Below are 22,758 nucleotides of genomic sequence, written 5' to 3'. Positions count from 1 at the left end.
ACAAATCTCAGCTAAATCCTCCTTCTGGCAAAATGCTTCCATCTTAATTATAACTATATTAACGCTTATATTACCAAGCATGTTTTTGTCCATAAAAGTGGAGGAGGAGGAGGAGGAGGAGGAGGAGAGAAGCAAAAAAAAAAAATGATATAAACAGAGGGATGGAAAATTACCCCAGCAAAGTATAATAGCTAAACAATGACTAAGGGGGCTGTGATATGTACACAGCAACAGGGAACCACCGGCGTAAACACTGGGTGGGAAGGGAGATGGTGTAAGTGAGCTAGACAGAGCAGGGCTGAGGCTGAGGCAGAGTTTCCTGTCCCTGGCTACAGGGAAAGGCATCATTAGGAGGATGGCTGAGAGAGCTGGGTCTTTTCACCTTGGTCTGGGAGACTCTGGCTGGGCAGGATTAGACATAGACTCATACAACCCAAGCATTTTATGATTCTCTTAACGAGGCTGAGAGAGAACAGTTAGGCAGGCTCTGAGGCTGGGGCTCCTGGGTCAGACAGCCTTGGATTATAGCTCTGGTTCACTTCTTGCTTGTTTTGCCCCCTGAGGAAAATGCTTTACTCCCTAGAACCTCAGATTTCTCATCTATAAAATGAGATAAAATCAGCAAATATTTGTTGAATATCGACTATGTTGCAGGCACTACTCTAGGTCCTGGGGGTACAGGCTGTGAGGTGGAGGGAGGACCTCTTTTCTCTTAAGGAGTTTATATTCTGGTGGAGGGAGGAAGATAATACACAGATTAAGAAAGAAATATAGAATACAGTGGTGGCAAATGCCATAAAGGGAAATAAAACCAGGAAAGAGGGAGTGATAGCAGGAGGGTATGACTTATTTAATAGAGGAGCCAGGAGAGAACTCACTGAATATGTGACATTCATACAGATATGGAAAGTAAGTGAAGGGGAGAGAGGCACAAGGGTATATAATGGTGAAGATGTTCCAGGCAGAGGGAACAGCAAGTGCAAATACCTTGTGACCTTAGAGACTTGTTATATGGGTATAATCTAAAGCACTAGCACAGCTCTTGGCACATAGTAAGCACTTAATAAAAATTAGCTACTATTTTTCATTATAAATAAAGCAGCCATGAAGCACATTTTTGCTCCAGGTAGAGCAGCAAGAATGTTGAGAGGATCAGCAACTATCCTGAGCTCTGGGCCCTTGCTTTTCCCCTACCCTACACCACATCCTTCTGCTTCTTAACAGATGGCACTCTCAGCTTTCAGTTATCTGCAAATTAAAAAGGGGCACAACGCATGATAACCCAAACCTCAGATAACCAAGGGGCTATCCACATTTTTAACAGATGACCTTGTACAAAAGCAGTACTTGCCTAGTTATGTTGTAGTCATGCTAGTGTTATCAGGAGGGTCTTGCAGCGCAGAAGTTGGCATCAGATACCAAGCATTCAGTTCTTGGTCACGTGATGTCAGATAAGTCTCTCAGCCTCTCTGAGCTCACAGGGTCATTATGAGGATCAGAGGCAATGATGACTGTGAGGGCCCTTTGTGAACCACACAACTGCATTTGATTATGGTTTTATGATGAAAGTGGAGTGAATCTTCTGAGCTCACAACCATGGTTGTGGTGGGACGTGGCCCACCCACACTTTAGATGACTAGAAAACACAAGCCTGAGACCAACACTTGCCCCAAGGAAGTCACAAAGTCAATCAGAGTCATAAAAGGAATCTTCTGATTTTATTTTTTAATTATTTATTTATTTATTTATTTAATATATTTTTTTACTTATTTTATTTGGGACTCTTCTGTTTTTAATACTCCCTGGAATGAGAGTTGATGCATTTGTTTAGATTGGCATTGAAGGAGAATCATTCTGTTGGGAATCCAAGCTGCTTAGAAAAGAGTTGATGACCCTGTCAACAATCTGATTAGAACAGGCACACACTACAGGGGATAAAGTGTGTGTGGGGGGGATTTTTCACACTTTTCTACTGAGATATAGACTACACAATTAAAGCCCTAGGCATGACATGGCTTCATAGGAGACTCAGTCCAATGTTAAGATTGGATAAAGCTTTCAGGATCTACAAATGAGATTCTTAAGTTACAAATTCAGAGACCAGTATGTTCACATCAGTCATCCTTCATCATTTTAGAATCACTAAATTTTAGAGCTGAAATAAATAAAGAGGTCTCTGCAACTGAATCCTTCTAAGTGCTAGGGTTAAAATATACCAAATAGATATTATGGAAAGAATCATTGGAGTGCCATCCTGTAAGGATAGTAATAGCACAGTAACAGCTCAGGCTGTTATTGGGCAAACGGCATTGGGCCAGATAGGAACTGCCCCCTGAAGCTCAATTTCATAATTATTACTGGAAGAAAATGGGGGGCAAGGAAGAATAAAGAGAACTCATTTGAAATTCCTGACACTCTTCTCAAGTTTCTTTCAAAACAGCAAACATCTGATTGGGTTCAGTTGGGTCAAGTTGGATTGGGTTGGTCACCCACATAGTTGTTCATTGTCAGAAGTTCAAAGGGTGGCTCAATGAGCATCTGACAAAGTTGCAACTGAGCTCTCCACCCAATCTGGGTATCAAGCCCAAGCCAATGAGGTTGGGGGAGGACATGGTAGAGTGGAGAAGGCACAGGTTAGTCTTCCAAGAATAATACTTTCAGGAATTCTAAAGTCTCCCCAGGGCTTCTGAAGCTGCATGTTCTCACATTAAATTCCAGTTCCTCTAACTCTCAGATGAGAACTTAGTCCTCTTTTCATTGATCAGACAGAGGGGACTACTTATGATACTCAAATTTTAACCCGACCTGGAGCAAGCACTGGTCTCCCATTCAGGAGATGAGAAGAAGAAGAAGATGATGCCCGGGAACATGACACCACATTCTCCAATGACCAGGTACAATCATGGCTAGTTGTACTGGACAGGAAATGTAGCCATAGTGTGCTTTCCATGAATGTTTTTCTTTGAAGGAAGCCAGTGTCATCTAGGTCTTTCCTACTTGACCTTCCCACCGTCCTAAGACTATCTCTAGTAGCTAATAGATGGGCAACAACAACTTTAGTAAGTCTGAACATTCTGGATTCTTTACTTATTGAGGAGACAAGGTAGATGACAGAAACAAGAAGAATAAAGAGAAATAAAGGAGAGCAAGGAAGGGAGAAAGAAAAAGGATAGGAAAAAAAATGAGGTAGAGAATGGTGAAGAGGCTACCTGATGTTGCACCAAAAAAAAAAAAGGGGGGAGATTAGAAATTTTAATTGAGTTCAAATTTTATTTAGTTGCTGAGTAGTATTTAGTTCGCCACAGTTGTGATGAAAACATAGTTAAATAAATGAAGTGAATAGAGTCCCATAGTTAAGTAAGCAGGTAGAACTTCCGGCTTCCTTACCTTCTTTTCTCAGGGCCTGTCTCTACCTCCATCATTGCCCACTTATCTCTTTCCAGTTCTATCCCAAGTCTAAAAGGGACCAGGACATTCATACTGAGCCAAGCTTCCAAAGAACTCAGACATTTTGGGAGCTTCATGCTCTACGAAGTTTGGGATCTTGAAGGCCAGAGACTTGTGACTCTTATGTGGAATGATTGGATGGCTGATATCAGAAGATTTAAGCTGATTCCTAAGTAATACTAAGCCATACTGAAAAAAGGATTGGAAAGAAAATGGGTCTGTCAATTTTAAACTTGTGTCCACTGCAGCTCAGTTTTTTTTCTTTCTTTTTTCTTTCTTTCTTTCTTTCTTTCTTTCTTTCTTTCTTTCTTTCTTTCTTTCTTTCTTTCTTTCATTCTTTCTTTCTTTCCTTCTTTCTTTTTTAATTAAATTTATTGAAGTGGCATTGGTTAGTAAAATTATATAGGTTTCAAGTGTATAGTTCTATAATACATTACCTATATATTGCATTGTGTGTTTACCACCCAATGTCAATTCTCCTTCGGTCACCATACATTTGACCCCCTTTACCCTCTTCTACCACCTCCCTTCCCTCCTTACCCTCTGGTAACCACTAAACTGTTGTCTTTGTCTATAAATTTTTGTTTGTTAGTTTGTCTCTTTCATCTGTTGCTTTCAGTTTTACATCCCACACATGAGTGAAATCATATGGTTCTCAACTTTTTCTGTCTGACTTATTTTGCTTAGTATGATAATCTCAAGATCATCTATGTTGTTGTAAATGGCAGTATTTATCTTTTTTTATGGCCAATTAATATTCCATTGTATATATGTACCACACCTTCTTTATCTATTCATTTATTAAAGGACACTTTGGTTGATCACATGTCTTGGCCACTGTGACTAATGCTGCAATGAACATAGGGGTACATATATATTTATGGATAAATGTTTTCAGATATTGGGGGTAGATACCCAGAAAAGGGATTTCTGGGTAATATGGTAATTCTGTTCTTAATTTTTTGAGGAATTTCTATACTGTTTTCCATAGTGGCTGTACCAGTTGACATTTCCACTAGCAGTGTATGAAGGTTCCTTTTTCTCCACATCCTCTCCAACATATGCTACTACTTGTCTTGTTGATAATAGCCATTCTAACAGCTGTGAGGTGGTACCCCAATGTGGTTTGGATTTGCATTGTCCTAATAGCTAGTGAAGTTGAGCATCTTTTCATATATCTGTTGGCTGTTTGTATGTCTTCTTGGGAGAAGTGTATGTTCAGGTCCTCTGCTCATTATTTAATTGGACTGTTTGGATTTATGTTGTTGAGTTGTACGAGTTCTTTATACATTTTGGACACTAGCCCCTTATCGTACGTATTGCTCAGACCTTTCAACTGCCCACGTTTGGTGGTCAGCTGGTGAGCCTTGGGACATTAACATCACATAGGAACATGAGCTTGGAAGCTTGGGGCAGAAACTTAGAGTTCTGAGCTCCATGGAAGGCCCTCCATTGGCAACCAAAGTTTTAAAGTGCATTTGACGCACAGAAAAATATTGTATGTACATGCTTCTACTATGACAGAACTGTTTGTTTTAAAAATTATGCCTGGGGTTGTTGGTTTGGGAGGAAAACGAGTAACTTTGGAAAAGGATGGCTTACTTCTGCAAAGGACCCTGGCCTATGAGCCCTAGCTTTGGGAACTGCAAGGGTTTCCTTCTGGAGCTGTGTTCCAATATCAGCATTATTCAAAGGCACTCACTGAAGTCCTCCCAGCATCTGACGTGAAGAAGAGGCACCATTCCCAGGGACACACAGAACAGGACAAGTCCTTACATCTCTAAAGCAGACATGGAGATAGCAAAGACTTTTTGGAAGGGACAGATCACAGGAATAAAACTACTGATTGAATTAATATTGGGGTGTCTCATAGTTTAAATGTGTGAAAGAACCAGTGCCCATTATCTATCAGTTAATTGAACTGAGCTTGTTTTACACTCAAAAATGTTGTTGTTGTTTAATAACCAATCACTTCAGAAACTAAAGACTAAATCCAGACAAAATATATTCTTTGAGATTCAACTCCAGTTCATAGATTTTCATTAAAAACAATTTTGTGTTCGATACATAAATGGTAGCTGAACCAGAACAGAAAGGAGGAGAAATGGAGGCTAGAGAAGCCAAGGATTTCCTTGTTGGATTGACTCTTGTGAGTTAGATATACTTTTCATTCTCATTTTTTTATAGAGGAGGGAGCCAAAGCTCAGAGAAATTGAGAAATGAACTCCAAACCTCAAAGCTGATGAGCATGAGAACTGGGATTTGAACCTATACCTTCAGATGTCTTTGGCTCCTGCCACTAATCACAGCAGCCTTAGGGACACCAGCCCAGCCTCCGAATATATATGGCAGGACTGGTCCATGAAGCCAGCACTGGAACTATGCCAGGAAGGTGTGGCGGTGGCCTGGAGGTTTCTCCCCCTGTGACTTTTTGCTCATTCCCAAAGTTATTCCAAAGGGGGTTGAAATAGCAAAATGGGGGAGGGGGGAATCCGCTATGTCTCAATTCTATAAATTAGGGCTTCATTTGAATCATGATATTTTTTTTCCAAATAAAAAAGAAATTCACTAGCCAGCTCTAGAGGAACTTAGTATCCTTTGTTGGTGTATTTCTCAGAAGCTTATAATGAGCTCATAACTGCTAATGAGGAATGCACTCTGGCTCCCAGCAGTGCTGAGTCAAACCAGCCAGTGAGAGGACAGAATTCCACCAGGGCTAGGAATGTGTGCCACTGTCACCACCGTTGGGCTGGCCTGTATGCCGCAGGAGGAGCGCCACCTTTTGCTTTGTCAGCCCCAGCACTTGTTGGCTTGCACCCTCTTCACAGCAGTCTCTCTGACCTAGATTGTTTCCTCTTGGAATGAGGGCTTCAAAGGCCTCTATTAAAAGTCAGCCCTCAGGGCCAGCCGAGTGGCGCATTGGTAAGAGTTGGCTTGGGACACCAGCTCTGAGCAGCAGGGCCCCGGTTCGGATCCCACATGTGGGCCAGTGATGCTACGCCCTCTACAGCTAAGATGGTGAACAACAGCTCGACCTGGAGCTGGGATACCGTGAGCGGCCAGCAGCTGGAGTAGGCTGCCGTGAGCCGCAATGAGCGGCCAGGGCAGCTGGCAAGTGACTGCCTCACCTGGGAAGAGCACAATGATGATACCAACATAGGCCAGTGAAGCGACGTCCTCCTCAACTAGACTGAAGAACAAAAGGACAGCAACTTGTCTGTTCCCCTTCCCCGATTCCCCAATAAAATCTTAAAAAAAAAAAGTCAGCCCTAGGAGTTTTCAGCTCTCCATCAGCTTGATCAGTATGTATATGCTGAGTACCCATTTCTGTGCCCAGAATTTAGCAAGGGGCTATGAGAAGGGGCTCCCTGTGTGCTGCCTCTAGTCTTGTCATCCTGTCATTTAGCAGCCTCCACAATATGGCCCTAAAGTATTTGTCAACCGCGATCCCAATAAGAGCAAAGGGTGCATAGGCTGGGACATGGCAGAGAGTTTAAGAAAGGGGTGATCTACAAAGCAGGGTAATCAACAAGAGATGGTGAAGGCTCCAGCTCCGACAATATCCAACATAAGGAGCCAAGGACACTCCTGGGCTCACAGGGACAGGAGCAGGGAGCAGCTATGAGCCCCCCAGCCCCCCGGCTGTAAGAGAGGGCTACTCTACCTGCAGCCTGGCATGGGGAGAGCCTAGGAAAGATGTCCCCTGTCCCCTTCCTCCTCTCTTAGCCCAGAGCAGGAAGCAGCAGGTAAGGGAGCCCATCCATGCAGCCCAGAGGCTGCCTCAAGGGCATGGCGCAAGGTAAAGAAGAGAGGAGTGCCAGGCTAGAGGGCCCAAAGGAGAATAAATAGCCAGCTAAACAACTCTCCATCCAGCCTTATCGCCTGAAGCCCTGGGAGGGACCTGAGGAGTCAGGCACCGTTCCTGCAACCAGCTATTTTCTCTGCCAGGAGCTTCCCAAACCTATCTATCCATACCCATATCAGCACATTACTCACTTTCGAACTTGACAGTAAGTGCCAAGTTCTCCTTGGGATGTTCTCAGAGAAGTCCACTCTTCTAATCAACCTTGTGTTGTAGGCATTTTTGAGGTTCTCTATGGCTGCCATTCCTCTCCATAAGTGTGTTAAAGCGTGAGTCGTGACCAGCACTGCCTGTGCTTTGTGCAGAGCAGGTCTTTCTCCAAGGGGTCTGAGAAGGGAGGGCCATGGGAGCAAGGTGGAAAAGTAAGGCCATTTTCTGCTCTTGAGGCCTTAGACTATCCATGCAGTTAGTGGGCTGTAGGTAGGTGAGTCACATCAAGAAAAATATGGATGCAAGGCAAATTTATGGCCCTGAGTTTAATAAGAAATGTCTTCTATCTTCTGCTTGGTGGCTTGAGGGCTAGAGGAAATATGGAAGTTAGGAATAAGGAAGTCGATCCAAGTCCCTGGAAATCTGGAAGGACATACTTTCTCCATTAACCAAGAGAACCGTTTTTGTCTTTTTTGTGGAGTATGTAGAAACACCAAAGTATTATTCATGAGGTATTGTTTAGAAATCATTAAACAACTTACCGTATTTCCCCATGTATAAGACGCTCCCATGTATAAGACACACCTTAATTTTGGAGCCTGAAATTTGAAAAAAAAGTATTACACAAAGTTATTGAACTAAAGTTTTATTCATCATAAAATTCATACAATTCCTCATCACTGTCAAAACTCCCAACCATTAGCTTGTCCTCATCTGTGTCTGATGACAAATCACTGTCTTCATATATTGCCTCTCATGGCCTTCTTCTGCCGTGGCGTTTTCAGTAGGGTTTCTTCTTCCCGTAGCCAGTCTCGGATTGTTTTCTCAGTTGGAGGAGGACCAAACTTATGTCCAGCAGCACAATTTCCATTCACTTTTGCAAACTGGATCACTTTTAACTTGAATTCAGCACTGTATGCAAATCTTTTCTGAGCCATTTCTGGGCAGAATGTGGCAAAACGTTACCTACTGTAATATACCGGTAACAAGTGCGAAACAATGAGCGCAAAGACAGCAAGTGTGAAAAAGCGGGAAATGCAAGTAAAAAAATCTACAGCCACTGTATAAGACGCACCCAGTTTTTAGACCCCAAATTTTTTGAAAAAGGGTGCGTCTTATACATGGAGAAATACGGTAGTCTCCTGCATATCTCTCTCTTTACAATGATTGAAGCAGTTATTCAAACACACAAGGAGGAGAAATAAGTATAGATAAAAGCAACCTTATGCAGTTCTGCCCCCATGGTACAGACTACTAAAAAACATCTTCTTTAAAATTTAATCTTCACAGCCCTGTGAGGTGGTTTCCCAATTTATAGATGAAGAAATTGAGACTCAAGAGAAGTAACTCCTCAAGGTTGCTGGGTACCCAGCCAGCTCAGTTGCGTTGAGGCATTATGCTAATCTGGAATCAAGAGGAGGCAATCTAAGCTTTCCAAGATCTGTGCTGTCACGGATATCAGGGTCCCCTCACCTGTGGGTAAAGAGACCTGAGGTGTCCCGAGCTTCTGGACACTTGGATTCCTGGAGATGCTCCAAACTGCTTCAGGAGAACAGCACTGGGCTTTTGGAGCTGTGCTGTCTGGGGAGGGCCTGAGGTTTCATACGGACTTCTGGGAAATGGGTACATTTTCATCACGTTGCTCCAATTTCCGTGCAGTATCCTTACTTCTGGCAAAGCCTCTCTTGCATGATGGAGTCTGCTGAAGTGAGACCGGGTAGGTAAAAAAGAAGGTACAAAAAAAAGAAAAGAAAAAGAAGGTGGAGAAATAAAATGATCTGCATATGTTTAAGGCACTAATATGCAAATCTTAGGCAAAGCATTATGTTAATGGCTTCCCTTGACCTGCTCTCTCTGCCCAAGCCCCCACCTCCTGGGAACTGTGACTTGGGAATGTCTTGTCCACACAAGCACAAGTCTGACTTGGTCTATTGAGAGTGAAGGTCGAGACCAAAACTTTCACCACACTGAAGAGGTTAAAGTCGTGTGCACCATCTGGCCAGAATGAATGAATAAGGATTTTTGTTTAAAATCAAATCAAATCAAATAGCCAAGAAGATAAAGGAGAAAGTAAGTGCAAGCATTTACAAAAAGAGAGATGTGTCAGATGGTGTCTGAAGTGTGTGCTCCCCATTGGGATGGGAGTGTGTGTATGTGCACGTGTGTGTGAGCACACATGGGCATGCACACATGTGCGCATGTGCATTTGTCCATGTCAGTGGAGGGGTTTCTAGGGGAGAAACACATGGGTGTGGTAGGAAGAGCTGACAAACTGAAGCACAAAACTGCTAACTCCAAGGAAAGGGGGATTCTCTAAACCCCCTTCTGGCCTGCTTCCACTTAGCTTTCTCCTTAGCTGTCTTCATTTCTGTCTTAGGTTTCCATAAACACTGCCGTTATTTATTTTATTTTTGTTTGAAATGCTAAACAAGCCCTGAAAGGAAATGCTGTTGAGGCAACTCGTGGCATCTCCAGAGAGCAGCTGCACCGCAAGCATTTTCGGCAAGGGTTTGGAGAGATTGCCTGTCCTCTGCGTGTAGAAGCCCCTGCCCTGGCTCAGAGCCCAACCTCCTTTATCTGACCCATTGCTGTCCCCCAGAGTGCAGCTTCACTCTCTCCCCCTCCACAGAGAACTTCTCATATGAAAGGGACTCTCTCTCCAGGCTGACAAAACGATTAATAATGTGAACAACAACAGCAACACCAAGAATGACGTCTAGCATTTTCTGAGGGCTTAATAGGTACTCGGGACTGTTGGGGATGCAGATGAGGCCCACATCTCACACCCAGCACAAGCCTGTGTGGTAGTGTGATTATTATTCCCATTTTACAGGTGAGGAGTCTGAGGCATGAAGGATTAAGAGACTTGATTATAAGACACTAGGTCCTTGGTGTTGGGCCTCTGGTGAGGCCAGTTAGGTGCCGTAAGGTGGTCACCAACAAACTCAGTAATCAAGATAAATAATATTTTAATGCAGTATTTTAAAAAAATGTATGCCAATGCCAAAAATCCATGGTGAACGACATATCGAGAGTTTAAATAAAGATAGGACCGTAGATTCCATTCCAGTCAATCTGGCTGTAGCTTTTCACACCCATGTCAGGCTGCCCCATTCAGCATTTATTCAAGGCCTAGGATGTGCCAAGCAGGGTCCTGCGTTCATCCAAGTGACTTCCATCATTGATTCCTGTAGCTTCAGGTGGGGTTGTTCCTCACTGAAGAGAAAGATAGGAAAACTGAGACTGAGGGACAGGTTTTTCTGTCTGTTCATTGTTTGTTTGTTTCTGCCTTCAAACGTTGAACCCAAGAAGAATTTCAAGCAAGACTTGATCTGAACTTCCTGCAGAGTCTAGTGCTCTTTCCATGAGCTCACAGCTGCCCCTGGTCACCGGGTCTCCTCTCCCTGCCCAGGTAGGGAAGGAATCTGACAGGCTGACGGGGGAACCTTTCACCTCTCAAGGAGGCATAAGGCTCTGGCCCATTGTGGGATGGAGATGGCAGGGGACGTTATAACTCCAGGCCAGTTGGTTCCCAAGAGGACATCTTCCACTGCCTCCTGAGATGCCTCATGCCTCAGCCAAAGCAGTAGTATTTTTTGCCAGACCCCATCCTACAAGGAGACAGTGCAAATGTACGATGGAGGCCATACCCCTCTAGTTGGTCACCAGGCTGCCCAGGGCTGCTTCACTCTCCAAGCTGCCCCCTCCTGCCCCTTCTTGGCTCAACATCACACAAGACACAGGCATGCCTGTGCCTGAGCCCCCACACCTATTCCCAGCCCAGCTCCTCTGAGGGGGCAGTCGGAGTTTGCAGTGAGGATGCAAGAAAATGTGGGGGGAGGTGGAACACCCCAGAGCCAGAGCCGGCTCTTGAAGAGGAGCAATGGAACCACTATTTCCATCCCCCAATTCAGGGCACTGGAACAATTATGATGTGGCACACATAGTGCTTGACTGTGCTCTCTCGATTAGTCATGAATAAAGTTTTGGTAGATTTAAGGCAGATGTGGAGGGGATTCTAAAGGGATCAAGGAGGTGGGGTCAGTCAGAAATCATTCCCATCCTTCTCCTGTCTCTAGGGATCTTGATACACATCCCCCAGACCAGATATAGTGGCCTCTCTCCCACTCTTGAAACCCAATCACGATGTGTCTCATCCTTCCCCTATAAACGCCCCCCTTATCCTCACCCTTCCCCTAGGGTGGGCGAAGGAACAAGAGCTTTGGAGTCAGACAGGAGCAAGTTCAAATCCAGGCTTCCCTTGGTGCTCACTGTGTGGCCTGGGACTTGTTGTTTGTCCTCTCTCACCTTAGTTTCAAATCCATGAAATAGAATAATGGTGCCCACATCAAGGATCTGGGACCGTTCTTGGCAAAATGAGATGCTAGCCTTCCTCACTGGCCTCTTTAAGACCCTCTCAACATGGCCTCACCTTGCTCGCCTTTAAGAGTAATAGCGGCCCTTTCAGAAACTTGTAAGGATTGCCTTTAGTATTTAGCATTCACAGCAACTTTCTGTGTTTTCCCACCCACACCTCACCCCAGCCCAACATGCAGGACCCAACACCCCTCTTCTAGCTCATTATCAAGATGGGGACAAAGCCAAGTGTAGGTCTGTTTTAGCATTGTCACTTCACCTCACTTTGCCTTTTTTCCCCATTAACATTTCCTGATGGAGGGTGAGGGGTAGGATGGTGGTGTCCACTTTCATACCCCCAAAGAAGAGGAAAACAAAACTCAGTGAGGCAAGAGATATGTTTTGAAGGCTCCAGGGAGAAGCTCATGTTACTCACACACACGGCCCCACACCCGAGTCATTGATCCGAATGAGCGATGAAGAATGTACAAAGGACAATGCACTTGAGGACACTCCATAAATAGCACCCCTTCCCCACCAGAATTTTGAATCAATGAAGACATAAGAAAAGAGAATAAAGAAGATAGAGAGCAAAATATCAACTTTTTACTGTTAAAGCTGATGAATGGAGCTTAATCTGGGGACAAGTGGGTTTTCTCATTCTGAATCCCAGAATTATACAGAATGACCCACCCAGGTACAGACCCGGCTGGGCTGGGGGAGGTTCTCCTGCAGGGCAATCTGCCCCTGGAAAACTTGAGACCTGGAGGGGCAACAGAGTGTGCGTTTCCCATAGGCGGGCTCACTCCAAGAGAAAGAGGACAAAGCAGGGACGACCAGCCTACTCTTTCCCTTCCGAGTTCACAAGACTAGGTTACTTCTCCAAGGAGGAGGGATCAGATAAAGAGAGAACAAGAATGTTACTCTAGCGGCGTGTCCTTTAGTTAGAAGGAAATATCAGCAATGAGGAAGCTGGACTCAACAGCCCCCAGGCCCAATACAACAATTTTTTCTTTCAATTTGGTAGCAAGAACCAAACCAACAAATATATATGTGTGTGTGTGTGTGTGTGTGTGTGTGTATATATATAATATATAATATATATATATTATATAATATATATATATTATATATAATATATTACATATTGTATGTATAATTCATTAGGCATATATATGCATTTAAGTATACATATGGATATATACACACACATATATGCATATATGTAATATTATCTAAAAATTAGAAAATAACAGTAACTATCTTTTAATATTTTGTGAACAAGAAATGGAATAATGCCACTTAGCACTTAATAAATACACTCAATAAATTCTAATCATAATAATAAACAAATAGTAACTAAACACTGTACTGGGTGCCATGGAACTGGAGGGATTTATTCAGTCACATAGACTAGGCAACGGGGACTGAGACAAGTACACAGACATTGAATTCAAGGCCGAGTAAGAGAAGCACCAAAAAGGAGAATCCACAGAGGGAGAAATGGCATTGGACTAGGGTGTTTAAGAAGTTCCCATAGCCAAAGTGACATGTGTGATAAATGTTCTGGAAAGATGTTCTTAGGCAAAGAAGTTGGAACAGGGAGAGTAGTCCCGTATGAATGAGGTGTTATATTCTTGAGGAACGTAATGGGAAGCAAAGTTTTATATTTGTATCCACATCCCACCAGTCTCTCTTTGGGCTTGGTGGCACCCTTGGCTATAGGAAAAGTAGCAGTTGGAATGAGTTGGCAAACCCTTCAGGTTAGATAGAGGGCTGCACACACCCTTCCACACCGTTTGTGCTATCGTCCGTGTTCCTTCTCCTACTTTCCTCTATGCTTTTTAGAGCTCAGAGTTCATCTCTGTCTGGTTCTAGCACCTCCCCCAATGCCCATCCTTTGGTGGACAATCCTGTCTCCTAACTGGTATATCCATTAGCAGCTTTCCCCAGCCCAAGTTTTCCTCTGTTCCTCTCCAATCCAGCCCTTCTGGGCCACAACAAGAATCTACCCCCTCCTCCAGAGCCCACACCCTCCCACGGGCTGGCATCCTTCTATCAGGCCACATCACTGGGCGTTGGTGGTACAGAGCAAGCTAATGTCAGCACTTCCACCTCTCCTCCCGAGCCAGCCCCACTGGCCCCTTAACCACACACCATGCCTTCTTCTGACTCTCCTTCTATCTGTCAGCACATTCCCAGTCTCAAGCTAACACAGCCACACTCCCCTGGAGACACATGTGAGCACCTCCCTAGCCTAGATGCATATATTTTCTCCTGGTTCAACAGAAATTGTGGCAACAGAGTTGTAGAAGGCCATATTAGAAACACCAGAACAGAATCTTGGGTTACCTGCAGGAGTAAAGATACACAGTCCTTTCTGGGCTCCCTGCTTTGGACTCCTGGGGCCCATGGAAGACATAGATTAGACATCCTAATGTTCAGTTTAGTTGAAGGTTGGCTGCTCAAAACCAGTAACTCTTTTATTTTAGTTATGATATGGCAGAAATTTTGGTAGATGTCTGTCTTTGATGTTCCTTAAACTCAGCTACCAATGCTCTCATCTGAGTTCCTCTATTCACGTATATAATGGAATCATATTATCAAGAATAAAGCTTAGCTCACTGACATTTTTCCAACACTGGGGGAGCCCTAGGAACAACTCCTTGACTTTGAATTTGCTCCAGGGAAGACAGAAAGTCATTTGAAAGAGAAAACACCACATGGTCTGTTAGTTGTATTATTAATACCACTCCTGCTCAGAGACAATGGTTCCAGGTCTAGAGTAAACTTGACCAAGGCAAAGGCATTAGAAACTCACTCCTTAGAAATAAGCAGTTTTCTATACAACTTTTAGTAGAAACCTTTTTTGCTGGACAAACCCATGAGAGACGACACTAGTTCTACCCAGAACAGCTATATTGATTATGGCTAGTCACCTAGGCTAAAAACTTAGCATCATCCTGACTCCTTCCCCTCACTGGTTCTCCATGTTCAACTGGACAAAACTCAGTTTGGTTGCACAGTGTCCTTCCTTTCTAGTTCCATTGCTACCACTCAGCTCAGACCCTCTGTCTTTAACCTTCACCTGGATTATTTAAATAGCCTCCACCATTGTCTGACTTTTCATTTCTCTCATGTCAACCCACCCAGCACTCTGAAATCAGATTTATTTTCCTGACTTTAATCCATTTTTAAATAAGTTTCATTGTTCCACATCTCACCAAAGAGCAAACTCCTTAGTTGGCATGCAGGGGTCTCTAAAACCCAACCCCACCGACCCCTCCAGCTATGTGATTCTGCTCCTCTCCCTGGATCCCAGGATACAGTCAACTCCTCATGACTCACTGTTGCCCAAATTTCATCTTCTTGCATCCTGCCTTTCTTTCTATAGGAACCACCTCATTCTTCACCCCATCTTTTCCCTTCTACTTATCTATTGATTAATAACCATCCCTTCATTTCTGTGATACAGTAGGGGTTATTTGTGATTGGCTGACCCAGCACCCATTCATTTGGGAATTTCACTTCTTCCTTATTGAGTTAATGCGGGTAAGCTACCTGACCCAGTGTGGCCAACACAAATATTTCATCTCCAAGCAATAGTGATTGGACCAGATTTGATTATGAAAGCTATGCAGGAGTAATCAGGATCTCCTGGGTGGTTTCTCAGTTGGGGATTAGAGAGGAGGGGGTCTTCTTGGTAAGTGCTCCAATCAGCCATCTTTCTTGGCACCTGGAGAGAGTCTGTCCATCTCTCAGCTCCAGGCTCTGCTCTGTATGTTGGCTTCACTTTCGAGCAGAGTCCTGGTACTATCACAAGTCTTTGGATACATCTGTGTCTTTGGACTTACCAGTTGCATGAAGCAATAAATATTTCCGTTTGCTTTTAATAAATAATTTTTGTTTGCTTAAGTTGAAGTTGAGTTTTAGCCATTGATAAATTAGAGATTCCTGACTAGGATATTCATCACTTTGTGATAAGTACAAAGAGACATACATATATTCTGGTACCATTCCTAGAGTACAGTGTAAACCATTCCAGGGCAGCTTGTCTTATGCAGCTCTGTGTCTTCTGGGGTACCTAGCATTTAATAAGACTTCAAACATACTGTTTGCTCGGTTTAGTGAATGAACAAAGAAGTATTAGACAAAAATAACCTGTTCTCCAACATGACTGTCACTGACCACCCTCATCAAGCCATAACTTTGGACATGTAGGCAAATACACATTTTGTCACCAAAAGCACTTTCAACCTATAAAAAGAAAAAACATAATAACATTATATACATTTTCAGACTTTACAGGCACCTGATAGAATTTTGAGGGGATAAACGTGACTCGGGGCTGCATGGACTAAGCCTTTGCCACACATCTGGGTCTGAGCTAAGTCAGCTGAGAGATGCCATTCCAGATCCACAGGCCAGAGTAACGTCCAGAGTCCACTGGACCTGGGGACCAAGTAACTGCTGAGAGAGCCTTTTAAAGATGAGAAGAGATCAAACTTTTGAGGAGCACCCTGAAAGGGGGGCTGGCATCAAAATATCCACGACAGATGAACACTGGCCAGACAACCCAGGCACGTGATCCTGCCTGCCATGTTTCTTATGAGCCAGGGCAAGGTCAGACTAGGTTTCCATCTCATTCAATGAGGAAATGATCTGTTCGTCTAAGGGGTTTGAAGAAGTGCTTCAGTTTATCAAGTGTTTGTGTCTTTTTTTATTTCCTGTTTCTTCTTCCTGTACTTGGGGTGGGTTGGCCAGTGCCTCTAGATGGCAACTTCCATGGTACTGGAACTACTGGGTTGCAGGACCTACATTTGCTTCTGACTTTCTTGCCCAGCCAGCAGCCCCTTTTGCCCCACCTACCCCAAACCACTGTTCTTTACTGTTCTTTGGAAAGAACCCAGTGGCCCAGTAAGGAGCTGTTTCCAGCTGATTAGCCAAGTGGAAACTGGGTCAGAGTCCCAGCCCGCTGTGCCTCTTGGTGACTGCTGGAGATGCTGGAAAGACCAGGCTCCATTTGCTACTCTCCCCTCCCCTCCACATGCTCAGTGGAGAGCCCTTGATCCTCTCCACCTGACAGTACAAGCCCCCCACTTCCCATTTATTGTGCACACCCAACAGATTAGGAAGCCAATGCCACACCTGACCAAGTTTGTCCTCTTATTTCATGGTAGCAAGAAGACAGAGGCTCCATCAGCCTTGGATGTCCACAGCTGGGAGCAGACACCATCAGTCGCGAGGTGGGGAGCCATGTCTTTCTCCCTGAGGTCAGAGCCCTTCCTACCAGAATGTTCTGTCTGTCCCTCAACAGGTGCACAATCTGGAAGCTGGAGTAATTTGATCTGAATGAAACTATCTGAGTATTGTCAGAGCGCGTGCACGTGTACACCATGGACACTTGTGCATACACGTACATGCACACACACAGGTGAACATACACACGTGCCAGCCTGTATGTGCACATTACCTTGTGCAGAAATGTGAGAGAAAAAACAAAGTGGGAGAGAAGGATTGGAGAACCAATTTAGAAGAAAGACAAAGGTAGATAAAGACAATGATCAAAAGAGATGTCCCATCCCCACCTTATCCTGGGCACTTCTGCTTCCTTGGAAATCTTACACTACAAAATTTTTCTTCCCTTTCCTCTGTCTTCAATCTCTATTTTCTTCTCCTTCTTTCTGCATACAAATATTCTGAAGTCTCATTCTCAAAAGAAAGCAGAAAAAGGGAAGAGAGGAGAAAGAAAGCGCAGAACAAAGAAAGAGGAAGCAAAGGAAAAGAGGAAGCAAAGAGGCGAAGGGTGGAAGGTGGGATCTTCAGGCCCCTACGTCCTTGCTCAGGTGTGATTGCAGGTCTCTCCTCCACTTTCTAGCCCACCTCCAGAGAGCCACCTGCACTGATTCCTTGCTCTCATCTACTCTTCTCTCTTCCAGCCACAGTCATCTAGCTGCACGGCTGCACTGAAAGGATTCCAGCCAAGAGCACCATCATGGGCTGAACTGTGTCCCCCCAAATGCATATGTTGAAGTCCTAACCTCGTATCTCAGTATGTGACCATATTAGGAGATTCAGCCTTTAATGAGGTGATTACCTTAATACAAGGTCATAAGTCTGGGGACCTAACTGAATCTGACTGGTGTCCTTATAAGAAGAGACACCGGAAGTGTGTCAACACAGAGAAAAGGCCACGTGAGGACACAGTGAGAAGGTGGTCATCTGCAAGCTAAGGAAAGAGGCCTCAGGAGAAACAAACCCCACCAGCACCTTGGTCTTGGACTTCCAGCATCCAGAACCGTGAGACAATGAATTTCTATTGTTTACTACCAGCCTGTGGTTCTTTGTTCTGGCAGCCTGAGCACACTAGCACAGGCACTAGTGATGCTCTTGTCAAATTGACAGAGTGCACTGAGTCCTCGCCCGCTGGGCCTCCCTGCAGCACACAACACCGTTGAGACTCATCGTCCTTGATACCATCCTCTGTTGGCTCTCGTGAGGCTTCTCGCCCCTGGTCTCCTTCCCACCACTCTGGCTACACTTTTCAGTTCCCTACAAAGGCGACGCACTTTCCACGTGACCCCTACTTTGCATGGCTACCAGCGCTCTGTCCTCAGCCACCTTTACTTATCATTGTATCTGTTTCACTCTGGGTCACCCAACTGAATCCATGACCGCAACTGCCCCCGTGTGTGATGACCATAACACCTAAATCTCCCACCCAAGCCACTCACCTCCTGTGCATACAAACATCTCCTTAACATTACCACTTGATGACATGAGGTCAAACTCACCATTTTAAATATCAGACTTATTGGGCCTCCCTCCCTCCTCTCAAATTTTCTTTCCCTCCTGTTGCTGTAGCCAAGAGATTTATAATTTCTCCAAATGGGAATACTTGTCTTTTCCTAAATTTTCTTCTTAATGCCCCATATTCAATTGGTAACCTTATCTTATCTATTCACTCTTCTTTATTATGAGCTGAATGTTTGTGTTCCTCCAGATTTCATGTTGAAACCCTAATCCTTAATATGGTAGTGTTTGGAGATGGAGCCTTTGGGAGGTAACTAGGTCATGCAGGTGGAGTCCTCATGAGATTAGTGCCCTTCTAAGAACAACAAAAAAAAAACCCCAGCCCTCTCTCTTGCTCTCCATGTGAGGACACAGTGAGAAGGCAGCCATCCACAAACCAGGAAGTAGGTTCTCACCAGACACTGGATCTGCTGGTGTCTTGACTTCCTCACCTCCAAAACTGTGAGAAATAAATGTGTGTTGTTTAAGACACCCAGTGTACAGTAATTTGTTGTAGCAGCCTGAACTAAGATACTCTTAAACGTCATTCAAATTGTTTTCTCACCCATCATCATCTCTATTTTTCTGCTCACTTTTAAAAGTTCTCATCTTTTTTCACTAGAATTACTGGAACAATCTCTAAACTGATCTCATGTCTTAAGTCTCATTACTTTTATTCCATCCTCACTCTTAGGCCCAAAGAGTGAGTTTTCTAAACTATAAAGCGAATCCTAACAGTAGGCTGCTTACAAATCCCTCAGTGGCTCTTCAGAAACAAAGTTAGCCCTTCAGCAGGCAGGAAAACCCTTTGCAAGCTGGCCCTGCCGCCTCTCCAGCCTGTGCCCACGTTCTCACAGACACGCTGTGTTTCTCCCATATCCAACTCTTCCGAGTCCCTGGCCTCACCCTGTTCTGTCACATGCTGCCTCACACCTCAGGGCTTCATACATGCTCTTTCCTCTCCCTGAAGTGTGCTACCTCCATTGTCCAGAAAGGCTTTCCTGGCATTCTTGGGGCAAACTTAAAGGATACCCTTTGGTCACACATGATATTTGGCACATGTCTTCATTACACATTTTGTTGTATTGTAATTGTTTGCATGTCTTGTTTCCAAACTAAAGGGTAAGCTCCTTCAAGGTGGGGGTTATGTCTTTCCTCTCTCATCACACATGCATGACCAGAACAGTGTCTGCTAGCCAGTGAGGGGGCTTGCCAGTCACAGAAAACATTTGTTAAGTAAATGATTGAACAAAGAGACAAGCAGATAAAGAGTGATTTGAGCCAAAGAGAAAAGGGCCACAAACCCAAAGGCATTAGATACACTATGGTTTTGAGGTAAATGAGTCAGAAAACAAAAATTACCAGGTTGCTCCAGCATTGCTGCTCAGCATAATACCACCATAATAGGGTGGGTAGAATCAGGGAGAAAGGGGGCAATGAACTAGAGAGGAAATTCAGTGTGGACCAACAATTGTGACAAAAGATGGTAGCAGCATATAGTTGGCAGTAGGGAATTGCTGGCTATTAAACTAACTTGGTGTAATTTAACTCATTAATTGGTTTTTCAAGTAATGAAAGACTTGGTGTCTGTGGCTTGGGAGAGCGGAATTAGCTCTGAAAGGAAAATAAAGAAAAAGGAGAGGAGGTTTCAGTGTAACGTCAAGACCTGTCCAGCAATATAGCTGCTTTTATGTGGACTGGGTCAAAATCTAGGAGTTTTGGTTCTGCCATTTATAAGTTCTGTGGCCTTCAGTAAGTTACTTAACCTCTCTAAGCCCCAATTTCCTCACTGTAAAATGGACATAATAATATACACCAAAACATAAATATTATAATGATGTAATGTGTTTATCAGACTGTAAGCACTCGATGTATATTAACTTTCATTAGTGGAAGTTAGTTCCCTGTAATTGAAACTTTTCGAACGATGGTGGACTAATCACTGAATGCAGACATTTCTCTTTTCTTTGTACTTTCTCCCTAGTATTGCAGTTATTTGCATATCTTCTTCCCCATTAGATTTTACATTTTTGAGAGCATGGTCCAAATATGTTTCATTTTGATAATCTCTAGAGTCCTTGACATAGGAAGCATTTGATAAAATTGGGGGATAAAGACTACTGAAGCAACAGAGGAAAGGCTGGACTAGGTGACCTCCAGGGTTTGTTTAGAGGCTAAAAGTCTCTTGATTCAATCATTCACTTATTCATTTACTCAACAAATGACATTGAGTGGCAAGCACGTGCTATGAAATAGCTAGCTGTCAGGGATACAGTGAATTACAGGAGCAGACATGGTCTCTGCCTACTGAGCCTATGCACCAGTTTGGTTAAGAAGCTGTACATTACCTGAACCATGCCCTCTGTCCCTTGAACGGCCTCAATGATAGTGCTGCAGTGTTTTGTTCCCCAAACTGCTGGCTCACTTGGTGCTATCCTGGAAAGTCACTTAAGAAGAGAAATCCAAAAGAGGAACAAAGTGGGAGTGGCTATTTTCCAAAACACACAGCTGTTTTTGGAAATGCAAATCTAGACCTCTTGGATAATAATGGAAGACATTTCTATCAGTAGCAACAGGCCTAGGAAGGTCTCCAATTAGTGCTACCCTTCCTGCCTTTTCCATTATACTCTGATAGTCCACCCTGAAGGCCTCAATGCAAGACAGAGTTTGGGAGGTGGACACATGACCTTAGAAAGGTTGTGCCCGTCTGATATATACAGTCCAAACTCAAGAGTGGAAAATCCAAGTTGAAAGGAAGCAACACAAAACCACATGCTCAGACACAGAGGCCATTCCACATAAAAGTAATGTGACAAACGCCATGAGTTACCAAAGGACACAGGCCACTCTCTGGCGATCCCTGGTATTCCACAGACTATGCATATATCTTTACTTAGAACACAAGCCTTTAACCCAGGCAGATCATAAATGGACTTTGGGGATCCGTGAAGTCCTGAAATAACATGCAGAATTGAGTAGGTAGGTGTTTCTTAGGGAGATGCTTTATAGCTTACATAAAATTCCCAAAGAGATCTGTGGCCCCTGGAATCTACCATGTTAACAGGAGACCTGTTGCTGACGGAACAGTTACTCTGAGTTGGAGACAATTGGAAAACTCAGTCACGTGCCCATCTTCCCCCCTCTAACGCTGACAATACAACCCTGTCCCTTGGGAAGGAAGAAGGGCCTGCAACCTGGATAAAAACCAACGACAGGGCCAAAGGACAAACACTGACGCTTTCACCCTCAGTGTCGTAATGTTATTCATTTATAATATGGTATTATTTTTTAGGATATAAAATTAACGTGGTTCCCAAAGTAAAAACTATACAAAAGGTATATGCAGAGAAGTGTGATCCCCCATCCATCACTACCCATCCTTTCCACTCCGTTTCCCCACGCCCCTATATGCAACACATTTCATTCATATTGGGTTTATCCTCCCTGTTTTTCTTTTGGTGAAATTTAAACAGGTATTGAATATATATATATTTTCTTCCCCCTCCTTTTTTTCTTAGACAAAAGATAGCATAGAATAAATTGTATGTATATTCTTTTGTCCTTTGCTTTTTTCCACTTAACAAAATATCCTGAAAGTCCCTCCATTATTAGGCATAGAGGTCTCCTTCCTTTGTTTTAGAGCGCCATAGTACTCGGTTGAGTGGACGTATCATAGTTTACTGGGTCTACTAGGTATGGAAACTTAGGTTGTTTCCAATATTTTGCAATTATAAACAATGCTGCAAAGAAAAACTTTGTGCATATGTATCTTCATATGTACATATGTTGGCAGTATATCTTCAGAGCAAATTCCTATAAAGGGATTGCTAGATCAAGAGTTAAACACATGTAGTTTTTTTTTTAGATATTGTCAATTTCCCCTCCAAAGTTTTCTATTATGTTTCATTGCTATGAGCCATGGGAATGCTCGCTTTTCCAGAGCTTTGTTAAAGAGTGTGTCAAGTGTTCTAAACTTTGTTTTCAATTCTGATAGGTGAGGAATGGTATCTCATTTTAGATTTAATTTTCATTCCTCTTACTATGTGAAAAGTTGAAATATTTTTATATATTTAAGAACCATTTAAAAAACCATTTGGACATATTTTGCTCATTTTTCTAATGATTTTGGCTTTCTTTTATCCTCCTCAATT

General features: G+C 43.5%; 1 long non-coding RNA gene across 2 annotated transcripts; it reads left to right on the top strand.

Annotated features, from left to right (window-relative positions):
• Positions 1-2,677: 2,677 nt before the first annotated feature.
• On the top strand, positions 2,678-17,999 carry LOC109380554 (uncharacterized). 2 transcript variants are annotated; one of them, XR_002123526.1, is made up of 3 exons: positions 2,678-2,894; positions 16,996-17,061; positions 17,755-17,999. It is a non-coding gene; the product is annotated as an uncharacterized LOC109380554 (long non-coding RNA). The 2 variants fall into 2 exon arrangements; XR_002123525.1 differs by having other exon boundaries at positions 16,996-17,088.
• The last annotated feature ends 4,759 nt before the right edge of the window (positions 18,000-22,758 follow it).

This window comes from Hipposideros armiger, unplaced genomic scaffold, assembly GCF_001890085.2.
Source record: "Hipposideros armiger isolate ML-2016 unplaced genomic scaffold, ASM189008v1 scaffold_38, whole genome shotgun sequence".
In the NCBI taxonomy this organism is placed as follows: domain Eukaryota; kingdom Metazoa; phylum Chordata; class Mammalia; order Chiroptera; family Hipposideridae; genus Hipposideros; species Hipposideros armiger.
The sequence above is the reverse complement of the archived record's forward strand: the minus strand, read 5'-3'. Positions and strand labels throughout refer to the sequence as shown.